The sequence below is a fragment of the Humulus lupulus genome, chromosome 2 (assembly GCF_963169125.1).
Source record: "Humulus lupulus chromosome 2, drHumLupu1.1, whole genome shotgun sequence".
NCBI lineage: Eukaryota > Viridiplantae > Streptophyta > Magnoliopsida > Rosales > Cannabaceae > Humulus > Humulus lupulus.
Window position 1 is genome coordinate 298,924,376 of NC_084794.1, and position 12,055 is coordinate 298,936,430.

Sequence of the window (12,055 nt, forward strand, 5' to 3'; positions counted from 1 at the left end):
TATATAATATTATTGAGATGGGAAAAGGATCAAAAAAATTAGAGCTTGTTAGAGAGAAATATGAGTGAATTACGAAATCGCATCGGAGCCCTAGGCAGCTGCCTAGGAGATTTGGCCTGAAAGGTCAATTTTTTTGTTTGGTTGAATTAGGACCCCAATTCATGGTCAATAATAGCCCTATATAATATTATTGAGATGGGAAAAGGATCAAAAAAATTAGAGCTTGTTAGAGAGAAATATGAGTGAATTACGAGATCACTTCGGAGCCCTAGGCAGCTGCCTAGGAGATTTGGCCTGAAAGGTCAATTTTTTTGTTTGGTTGAATTAGGACCCCAATTCATGGTCAATAACAGCCCTATATAATATTATTGAGATGGGAAAAGGTTCAAAAAAATTAGAGCTTTTTATAGAGAAATATGAGTGAATTACGAAATCGCTTCGGAGCCTTAGGCAGCTGCCTAGGAGATTTGGCCTGAAAGGTCAATTTTTTTGTATGGTTGAATTAGGACCCCAATTCATGGTCAATAATAGCCCTATACAATATTATTGAGATGGGAAAAGGTTCAAAAAAATTGGAGCTTGTTAGAGAGAAATATGAGTGAATTACGAAATCGCTTCGGAGCCCTAGGCAGCTGCCTAGGAGATTTGGCCTGAAAGGTCAATTTTTTTGTTTGGTTGAATTAGGACCCCGATTCTTGGTCATTAACAGCCCTATATAATATTATTGAGATGGGAAAAGGATCAAAAAAATTAGAGCATGTTAGAGAGAAATATGAGTGAATTACGAGATCGCTTCGGAGCCCTAGGCAGCTGCCTAGGAGATTTGGCCTGAAAGGTCAATTTTTTTGTTTGGTTGAATTAGGACCCCAATTCATGGTCAATAACAGCCCTATATAATATTATTGAGATGGGAAAAGGTTCAAAAAAATTAGAGCTTTTTAGAGAGAAATATGAGTGAATTACGAAATCGCTTCGGAGCCCTAGGCACCTGCCTAGGAGATTTGGCCTGAAAGGTCAATTTTTTTTTTTGGTTGAATTAGGACCCCAATTCATGGTCAATAACAGCCCTATATAATATTATTGAGATGGGAAAAGGATCAAAAAAATTAGAGCTTGTTAGAGAGAAATATGAGTGAATTACGAGATCGTTTCGGAGCCCTTGGCAGCTGCCTAGGAGATTTGGCCTGAAAGGTCAATTTTTTTGTTTGGTTGAATTAGGACCCCAATTCATGGTCAATAACAGCCCTATATAATATTATTGAGATGGGAAAAGGTCCAAAAAATTTAGAGCTTTTCAGAGAGAAATATGAGTGAATTACGAAATCGCTTCGGAGCCCTAGGCAGCTGCCTAGGAGATTTGGCCTGAAAGGTCAATTTTTTTGTTTGGTTGAATTAGGACCCCAATTCATTGTCAATAACAGCCCTATATAATATTATTGAGATGGGAAAAGGTTCAAAAAAATTAGAGCTTTTTAGAGAGAAATATGAGTGAATTACGAAATCGCATCGGAGCCCAAAGCAGCTGCCTAGGAGATTTGGCCTGAAAGGTCAATTTTTTTGTTTGGTTGAATTAGGACCCCAATTCATGGTCAATAACAGCCCTATATAATATTATTGAGATGGGAAAAGGATCAAAAAAATTAGAGCTTGTTAGAGAGAAATATGAGTGAATTACGAGATCGCTTCGGAGCCCTAGGCAGCTGCCTAGGAGATTTGGCCTGAAAGGTCAATTTTTTTGTTTGGTTGAATTAGGACCCCAATTCATGGTCAATAACAGCCCTATATAATATTATTGAGATGGGAAAAGGTCCAAAAAATTTAGAGCTTTTCAGAGAGAAATATGAGTGAATTACGAAATCGCTTCGGAGCCCTAGGCAGCTGCCTAGGAGATTTGGCCTGAAAGGTCAATTTTTTTGTTTGGTTGAATTAGGACCCCAATTCATGGTCAATAACAGCCCTATATAATATTATTGAGATGGGAAAAGGTTCAAAAAAATTAGAGCTTTTTAGAGAGAAATATGAGTGAATTACGAAATCGCTTCGGAGCCCTAGGCAGCTGCCTAGGAGATTTGGCCTGAAAGGTCAATTTTTTTGTTTGGTTGAATTAGGACCCCAATTCATGGTCAATAACAGCCCTATATAATATTATTGAGATGGGAAATGGATCAAAAAAATTCGAGCTTGTTAGAGAGAAATATGAGTGAATTACGAGATCGCTCCGGAGCCCTAGGCAGCTGCCTAGGAGATTTGGCCTGAAAGGTCAATTTTTTTGTTTGGATGAATTAGGACCCCAATTCATGGTCAATAATAGCCCTATATAATATTATTGAGATGGGAAAACGATCAAAAAAATTAGAGCTTGTTAGAGAGAAATATGAGTGAATTACAAAATCGCTTCGGAGCCCTAGGCAGCTGCCTAGGAGATTTGGCCTGAAAGGTCAATTTTTTTGTTTGGTTGAATTAGGACCCCAATTCATGGTCAATAATAGCCCTATATAATATTATTGAGATGGGAAAAGGATCAAAAAAATTAGAGCTTGTTAGAGAGAAATATGAGTGAATTACGAGATCACTTCGGAGCCCTAGGCAGCTGCCTAGGAGATTTGGCCTGAAAGGTCAATTTTTTTGTTTGGTTGAATTTGGACCCCAATTCATGGTCAATAACAGCCCTATATAATATTATTGAGATGGGAAAAGGTTCAAAAAATTAGTGCTTTTTAGAGAGAAATATGAGTGAATTACGAAATCGCTTCGGAGCCCTAGGCAGCTGCCTAGGAGATTTGGCCTGAAAGGTCAATTTTTTTGTATGGTTGAATTAGGACCCCAATTCATGGTCAATAATTGCCCTATACAATATGATTGAGATGGGAAAAGGTTCAAAAAAATTGGATCTTGTTAGAGAGAAATATGAGTGAATTACGAAATCGCTTCGGAGCCCTAGGCAGCTGCCTAGGAGATTTGGCCTGAAAGGTCAATTTTTTTGTTTGGTTGAATTAGGACCCCAATTCATGGTCAATAACAGCCCTATATAATATTATTGAGATGGGAAATGGATCAAAAAAATTCGAGCTTGTTAGAGAGAAATATGAGTGAATTACGAGATCGCTTCGGAGCCCTAGGCAGCTGCCTAGGAGATTTGGCCTGAAAGTTCAATTTTTTTGTTTGGATGAATTAGGACCCCAATTCATGGTCAATAATAGCCCTATATAATATTATTGAGATGGGAAAAGGATCAAAAAAATTAGAGCTTGTTAGAGAGAAATATGAGTGAATTACGAAATCGCATCGGAGCCCTAGGCAGCTGCCTAGGAGATTTGGCCTGAAAGGTCAATTTTTTTGTTTGGTTGAATTAGGACCCCAATTCATGGTCAATAATAGCCCTATATAATATTATTGAGATGGGAAAAGGATCAAAAAAATTAGAGCTTGTTAGAGAGAAATATGAGTGAATTACGAGATCACTTCGGAGCCCTAGGCAGCTGCCTAGGAGATTTGGCCTGAAAGGTCAATTTTTTTGTTTGGTTGAATTAGGACCCCAATTCATGGTCAATAACAGCCCTATATAATATTATTGAGATGGGAAAAGGTTCAAAAAAATTAGAGCTTTTTATAGAGAAATATGAGTGAATTACGAAATCGCTTCGGAGCCTTAGGCAGCTGCCTAGGAGATTTGGCCTGAAAGGTCAATTTTTTTGTATGGTTGAATTAGGACCCCAATTCATGGTCAATAATAGCCCTATACAATATTATTGAGATGGGAAAAGGTTCAAAAAAATTGGAGCTTGTTAGAGAGAAATATGAGTGAATTACGAAATCGCTTCGGAGCCCTAGGCAGCTGCCTAGGAGATTTGGCCTGAAAGGTCAATTTTTTTGTTTGGTTGAATTAGGACCCCGATTCTTGGTCATTAACAGCCCTATATAATATTATTGAGATGGGAAAAGGATCAAAAAAATTAGAGCATGTTAGAGAGAAATATGAGTGAATTACGAGATCGCTTCGGAGCCCTAGGCAGCTAGCTGCCTAGGAAATTTGGCCTGAAAGGTCAATTTTTTTGTTTGGTTGAATTAGGACCCCAATTCATGGTCAATAACAGCCCTATATAATATTATTGAGATGGGAAAAGGATCAAAAAAATTAGAGCTTGTTAGAGAGAAATATGAGTGAATTACGAGATCGCTTCGGAGCCCTAGGCAGCTGCCTAGGAGATTTGGCCTGAAAGGTCAATTTTTTTGTTTGGTTGAATTAGGACCCCAATTCATGGTCAATAACAGCCCTATATAATATTATTGAGATGGGAAAAGGTCCAAAAAATTTAGAGCTTTTCAGAGAGAAATATGAGTGAATTACGAAATCGCTTCGGAGCCCTAGGCAGCTGCCTAGGAGATTTGGCCTGAAAGGTCAATTTTTTTGTTTGGTTGAATTAGGACCCCAATTCATGGTCAATAACAGCCCTATATAATATTATTGAGATGGGAAAAGGTTCAAAAAAATTAGAGCTTTTTAGAGAGAAATATGAGTGAATTACGAAATCGCTTCGGAGCCCTAGGCAGCTGCCTAGGAGATTTGGCCTGAAAGGTCAATTTTTTTGTTTGGTTGAATTAGGACCCCAATTCATGGTCAATAACAGCCCTATATAATATTATTGAGATGGGAAATGGATCAAAAAAATTCGAGCTTGTTAGAGAGAAATATGAGTGAATTACGAGATCGCTCCGGAGCCCTAGGCAGCTGCCTAGGAGATTTGGCCTGAAAGGTCAATTTTTTTGTTTGGATGAATTAGGACCCCAATTCATGGTCAATAATAGCCCTATATAATATTATTGAGATGGGAAAACGATCAAAAAAATTAGAGCTTGTTAGAGAGAAATATGAGTGAATTACAAAATCGCTTCGGAGCCCTAGGCAGCTGCCTAGGAGATTTGGCCTGAAAGGTCAATTTTTTTGTTTGGTTGAATTAGGACCCCAATTCATGGTCAATAATAGCCCTATATAATATTATTGAGATGGGAAAAGGATCAAAAAAATTAGAGCTTGTTAGAGAGAAATATGAGTGAATTACGAGATCACTTCGGAGCCCTAGGCAGCTGCCTAGGAGATTTGGCCTGAAAGGTCAATTTTTTTGTTTGGTTGAATTTGGACCCCAATTCATGGTCAATAACAGCCCTATATAATATTATTGAGATGGGAAAAGGTTCAAAAAAATTAGTGCTTTTTAGAGAGAAATATGAGTGAATTACGAAATCGCTTCGGAGCCCTAGGCAGCTGCCTAGGAGATTTGGCCTGAAAGGTCAATTTTTTTGTATGGTTGAATTAGGACCCCAATTCATGGTCAATAATTGCCCTATACAATATGATTGAGATGGGAAAAGGTTCAAAAAAATTGGATCTTGTTAGAGAGAAATATGAGTGAATTACGAAATCGCTTCGGAGCCCTAGGCAGCTGCCTAGGAGATTTGGCCTGAAAGGTCAATTTTTTTGTTTGGTTGAATTAGGACCCCAATTCATGGTCAATAACAGCCCTATATAATATTATTGAGATGGGAAATGGATCAAAAAAATTCGAGCTTGTTAGAGAGAAATATGAGTGAATTACGAGATCGCTTCGGAGCCCTAGGCAGCTGCCTAGGAGATTTGGCCTGAAAGTTCAATTTTTTTGTTTGGATGAATTAGGACCCCAATTCATGGTCAATAATAGCCCTATATAATATTATTGAGATGGGAAAAGGATCAAAAAAATTAGAGCTTGTTAGAGAGAAATATGAGTGAATTACGAAATCGCATCGGAGCCCTAGGCAGCTGCCTAGGAGATTTGGCCTGAAAGGTCAATTTTTTTGTTTGGTTGAATTAGGACCCCAATTCATGGTCAATAATAGCCCTATATAATATTATTGAGATGGGAAAAGGATCAAAAAAATTAGAGCTTGTTAGAGAGAAATATGAGTGAATTACGAGATCACTTCGGAGCCCTAGGCAGCTGCCTAGGAGATTTGGCCTGAAAGGTCAATTTTTTTGTTTGGTTGAATTAGGACCCCAATTCATGGTCAATAACAGCCCTATATAATATTATTGAGATGGGAAAAGGTTCAAAAAAATTAGAGCTTTTTATAGAGAAATATGAGTGAATTACGAAATCGCTTCGGAGCCTTAGGCAGCTGCCTAGGAGATTTGGCCTGAAAGGTCAATTTTTTTGTATGGTTGAATTAGGACCCCAATTCATGGTCAATAATAGCCCTATACAATATTATTGAGATGGGAAAAGGTTCAAAAAAATTGGAGCTTGTTAGAGAGAAATATGAGTGAATTACGAAATCGCTTCGGAGCCCTAGGCAGCTGCCTAGGAGATTTGGCCTGAAAGGTCAATTTTTTTGTTTGGTTGAATTAGGACCCCGATTCTTGGTCATTAACAGCCCTATATAATATTATTGAGATGGGAAAAGGATCAAAAAAATTAGAGCATGTTAGAGAGAAATATGAGTGAATTACGAGATCGCTTCGGAGCCCTAGGCAGCTGCCTAGGAGATTTGGCCTGAAAGGTCAATTTTTTTGTTTGGTTGAATTAGGACCCCAATTCATGGTCAATAACAGCCCTATATAATATTATTGAGATGGGAAAAGGTTCAAAAAAATTAGAGCTTTTTAGAGAGAAATATGAGTGAATTACGAAATCGCTTCGGAGCCCTAGGCACCTGCCTAGGAGATTTGGCCTGAAAGGTCAATTTTTTTTTTTGGTTGAATTAGGACCCCAATTCATGGTCAATAACAGCCCTATATAATATTATTGAGATGGGAAAAGGATCAAAAAAATTAGAGCTTGTTAGAGAGAAATATGAGTGAATTACGAGATCGTTTCGGAGCCCTTGGCAGCTGCCTAGGAGATTTGGCCTGAAAGGTCAATTTTTTTGTTTGGTTGAATTAGGACCCCAATTCATGGTCAATAACAGCCCTATATAATATTATTGAGATGGGAAAAGGTCCAAAAAATTTAGAGCTTTTCAGAGAGAAATATGAGTGAATTACGAAATCGCTTCGGAGCCCTAGGCAGCTGCCTAGGAGATTTGGCCTGAAAGGTCAATTTTTTTGTTTGGTTGAATTAGGACCCCAATTCATTGTCAATAACAGCCCTATATAATATTATTGAGATGGGAAAAGGTTCAAAAAAATTAGAGCTTTTTAGAGAGAAATATGAGTGAATTACGAAATCGCATCGGAGCCCAAAGCAGCTGCCTAGGAGATTTGGCCTGAAAGGTCAATTTTTTTGTTTGGTTGAATTAGGACCCCAATTCATGGTCAATAACAGCCCTATATAATATTATTGAGATGGGAAAAGGATCAAAAAAATTAGAGCTTGTTAGAGAGAAATATGAGTGAATTACGAGATCGCTTCGGAGCCCTAGGCAGCTGCCTAGGAGATTTGGCCTGAAAGGTCAATTTTTTTGTTTGGTTGAATTAGGACCCCAATTCATGGTCAATAACAGCCCTATATAATATTATTGAGATGGGAAAAGGTCCAAAAAATTTAGAGCTTTTCAGAGAGAAATATGAGTGAATTACGAAATCGCTTCGGAGCCCTAGGCAGCTGCCTAGGAGATTTGGCCTGAAAGGTCAATTTTTTTGTTTGGTTGAATTAGGACCCCAATTCATGGTCAATAACAGCCCTATATAATATTATTGAGATGGGAAAAGGTTCAAAAAAATTAGAGCTTTTTAGAGAGAAATATGAGTGAATTACGAAATCGCTTCGGAGCCCTAGGCAGCTGCCTAGGAGATTTGGCCTGAAAGGTCAATTTTTTTTTTGGTTGAATTAGGACCCCAATTCATGGTCAATAACAGCCCTATATAATATTATTGAGATGGGAAAAGGATCAAAAAAATTAGAGCTTGTTAGAGAGAAATATGAGTGAATTACGAGATCGTTTCGGAGCCCTTGGCAGCTGCCTAGGAGATTTGGCCTGAAAGGTCAATTTTTTTGTTTGGTTGAATTAGGACCCCAATTCATGGTCAATAACAGCCCTATATAATATTATTGAGATGGGAAAAGGTTCAAAAAAATTAGAGCTTTTTAGAGAGAAATATGAGTGAATTACGAAATCGCTTCGGAGCCCTAGGCAGCTGCCTAGGAGATTTGGCCTGAAAGGTCAATTTTTTTTTTGGTTGAATTAGGACCCCAATTCATGGTCAATAACAGCCCTATATAATATTATTGAGATGGGAAAAGGATCAAAAAAATTAGAGCTTGTTAGAGAGAAATATGAGTGAATTACGAGATCGTTTCGGAGCCCTTGGCAGCTGCCTAGGAGATTTGGCCTGAAAGGTCAATTTTTTTGTTTGGTTGAATTAGGACCCCAATTCATGGTCAATAACAGCCCTATATTATATTATTGAGATGGGAAAAGGTCCAAAAAATTTAGAGCTTTTCAGAGAGAAATATGAGTGAATTACGAAATCGCTTCGGAGCCCTAGGCAGCTGCCTAGGAGATTTGGCCTGAAAGGTCAATTTTTTTGTTTGGTTGAATTAGGACCCCAATTCATTGTCAATAACAGCCCTATATAATATTATTGAGATGGGAAAAGGTTCAAAAAAATTAGAGCTTTTTAGAGAGAAATATGAGTGAATTACGAAATCGCATCGGAGCCCAAAGCAGCTGCCTAGGAGATTTGGCCTGAAAGGTCAATTTTTTTGTTTGGTTGAATTAGGACCCCAATTCATGGTCAATAACAGCCCTATATAATATTATTGAGATGGGAAAAGGATCAAAAAAATTAGAGCTTGTTAGAGAGAAATATGAGTGAATTACGAGATCGCTTCGGAGCCCTAGGCAGCTGCCTAGGAGATTTGGCCTGAAAGGTCAATTTTTTTGTTTGGTTGAATTAGGACCCCGATTCTTGGTCAATAACAGCCCTATATAATATTATTGAGATGGGAAAAGGATCAAAAAAATTAGAGCATGTTAGAGAGAAATATGAGTGAATTACGAGATCGCTTCGGAGCCCTAGGCAGCTAGCTGCCTAGGAAATTTGGCCTGAAAGGTCAATTTTTTTGTTTGGTTGAATTAGGACCCCAATTCATGGTCAATAACAGCCCTATATAATATTATTGAGATGGGAAAAGGTTCAAAAAAATTAGAGCTTTTTAGAGAGAAATATGAGTGAATTACGAAATCGCTTCGGAGCCCTAGGCAGCTGCCTAGGAGATTTGGCCTGAAAGGTCAATTTTTTTTTGGTTGAATTAGGACCCCAATTCATGGTCAATAACAGCCCTATATAATATTATTGAGATGGGAAAAGGATCAAAAAAATTAGAGCTTGTTAGAGAGAAATATGAGTGAATTACGAGATCGTTTCGGAGCCCTTGGCAGCTGCCTAGGAGATTTGGCCTGAAAGGTCAATTTTTTTGTTTGGTTGAATTAGGACCCCAATTCATGGTCAATAACAGCCCTATATAATATTATTGAGATGGGAAAAGGTCCAAAAAATTTAGAGCTTTTTAGAGAGAAATATGAGTGAATTACGAAATCGCTTCGGAGCCCTAGGCAGCTGCCTAGGAGATTTGGCCTGAAAGGTCAATTTTTTTGTTTGGTTGAATTAGGACCCCAATTCATGGTCAATAATAGCCCTATATAATATTATTGTGATGGGAAAAGGATCAAAAAAATTAGAGCTTGTTAGAGAGAAATATGAGTGAATTACGAGATCACTTCGGAGCCCTAGGCAGCTGCCTAGGAGATTTGGCCTGAAAGGTCAATTTTTTTGTTTGGTTGAATTAGGACCCCAATTCATGGTCAATAACAGCCCTATATAATATTATTGAGATGGGAAAAGGTTCAAAAAAATTAGAGCTTTTTAGAGAGAAATATGAGTGAATTACGAAATCGCATCGGAGCCCTAGGCAGCTGCCTAGGAGATTTGGCCTGAAAGGTCAATTTTTTTGTTTGGTTGAATTAGGACCCCAATTCACGGTCAATAACAGCCCTATATAATATTATTGAGATGGGAAAAGGATCAAAAAAATTAGAGCTTGTTAGAGAGAAATATGAGTGAATTACGAGATCGCTTCGGAGCCCTAGGCAGCAGCCTAGGAGATTTGGCCTGAAAGGTCAATTTTTTTGTTTGGTTGAATTAGGACCCCAATTCATGGTCAATAATTGCCCTATACAATATTATTGAGATGGGAAAAGGTTCAAAAAAATTGGAGCTTGTTAGAGAGAAATATGAGTGAATTACGAAATCGCTTCGAAGCCCTAGGCAGCTGCCTAGGAGATTTGGCCTGAAAGGTCAATTTTTTTGTTTGGTTGAATTAGGACCCCAATTCATGGTCAATAACAGCCCTATATAATATTATTGAGATGGGAAAAGGTTAAAAAAAACTAGAGCTTTTTAGAGAGAAATATGAGTGAATTACGAAATCGCTTCGGAGCCCTAGGCAGCTGCCTAGGAGATTTGGCCTGAAAGGTCAATTTTTTTTTTGGTTGAATTAGGACCCCAATTCATGGTCAATAACAGCCCTGTATAATATTATTGAGATGGGAAAAGGATCAAAAAAATTAGAGCTTGTTAGAGAGAAATATGAGTGAATTACGAGATCGTTTCGGAGCCCTTGGGAGCTGCCTAGGAGATTTGGCCTGAAAGGTCAATTTTTTTGTTTGGTTGAATTAGGACCCCAATTCATGGTCAATAACAGCCCTATATAATATTATTGAGATGGGAAAAGGTCCAAAAAATTTAGAGCTTTTCAGAGAGAAATATGAGTGAATTACGAAATCGCTTCGGAGCCCTAGGCAGCTGCCTAGGAGATTTGGCCTGAAAGGTCAATTTTTTTGTTTGGTTGAATTAGGACCCCAATTCATTGTAAATAACAGCCCTATATAATATTATTGAGATGGGAAAAGGTTCAAAAAAATTAGAGCTTTTTAGAGAGAAATATGAGTGAATTACGAAATCGCATCGGAGCCCAAAGCAGCTGCCTAGGAGATTTGGCCTGAAAGGTCAATTTTTTTGTTTGGTTGAATTAGGACCCCAATTCATGGTCAATAACAGCCCTATATAATATTATTGAGATGGGAAAAGGATCAAAAAAATTAGAGCTTGTTAGAGAGAAATATGAGTGAATTACGAGATCGCTTCGGAGCCCTAGGCAGCTGCCTAGGAGATTTGGCCTGAAAGGTCAATTTTTTTGTTTGGTTGAATTAGGACCCCGATTCTTGGTCAATAACAGCCCTATATAATATTATTGAGATGGGAAAAGGATCAAAAAAATTAGAGCATGTTAGAGAGAAATATGAGTGAATTACGAGATCGCTTCGGAGCCCTAGGCAGCTAGCTGCCTAGGAAATTTGGCCTGAAAGGTCAATTTTTTTGTTTGGTTGAATTAGGACCCCAATTCATGGTCAATAACAGCCCTATATAATATTATTGAGATGGGAAAAGGTTCAAAAAAATTAGAGCTTTTTAGAGAGAAATATGAGTGAATTACGAAATCGCTTCGGAGCCCTAGGCAGCTGCCTAGGAGATTTGGCCTGAAAGGTCAATTTTTTTTTGGTTGAATTAGGACCCCAATTCATGGTCAATAACAGCCCTATATAATATTATTGAGATGGGAAAAGGATCAAAAAAATTAGAGCTTGTTAGAGAGAAATATGAGTGAATTACGAGATCGTTTCGGAGCCCTTGGCAGCTGCCTAGGAGATTTGGCCTGAAAGGTCAATTTTTTTGTTTGGTTGAATTAGGACCCCAATTCATGGTCAATAACAGCCCTATATAATATTATTGAGATGGGAAAAGGTCCAAAAAATTTAGAGCTTTTTAGAGAGAAATATGAGTGAATAACGAAATCGCTTCGGAGCCCTAGGCAGCTGCCTAGGAGATTTGGCCTGAAAGGTCAATTTTTTTGTTTGGTTGAATTAGGACCCCAATTCATGGTCAATAATAGCCCTATATAATATTATTGTGATGGGAAAAGGATCAAAAAAATTAGAGCTTGTTAGAGAGAAATATGAGTGAATTACGAGATCACTTCGGAGCCCTAGGCAGCTGCCTAGGAGATTTGGCCTGAAAGGT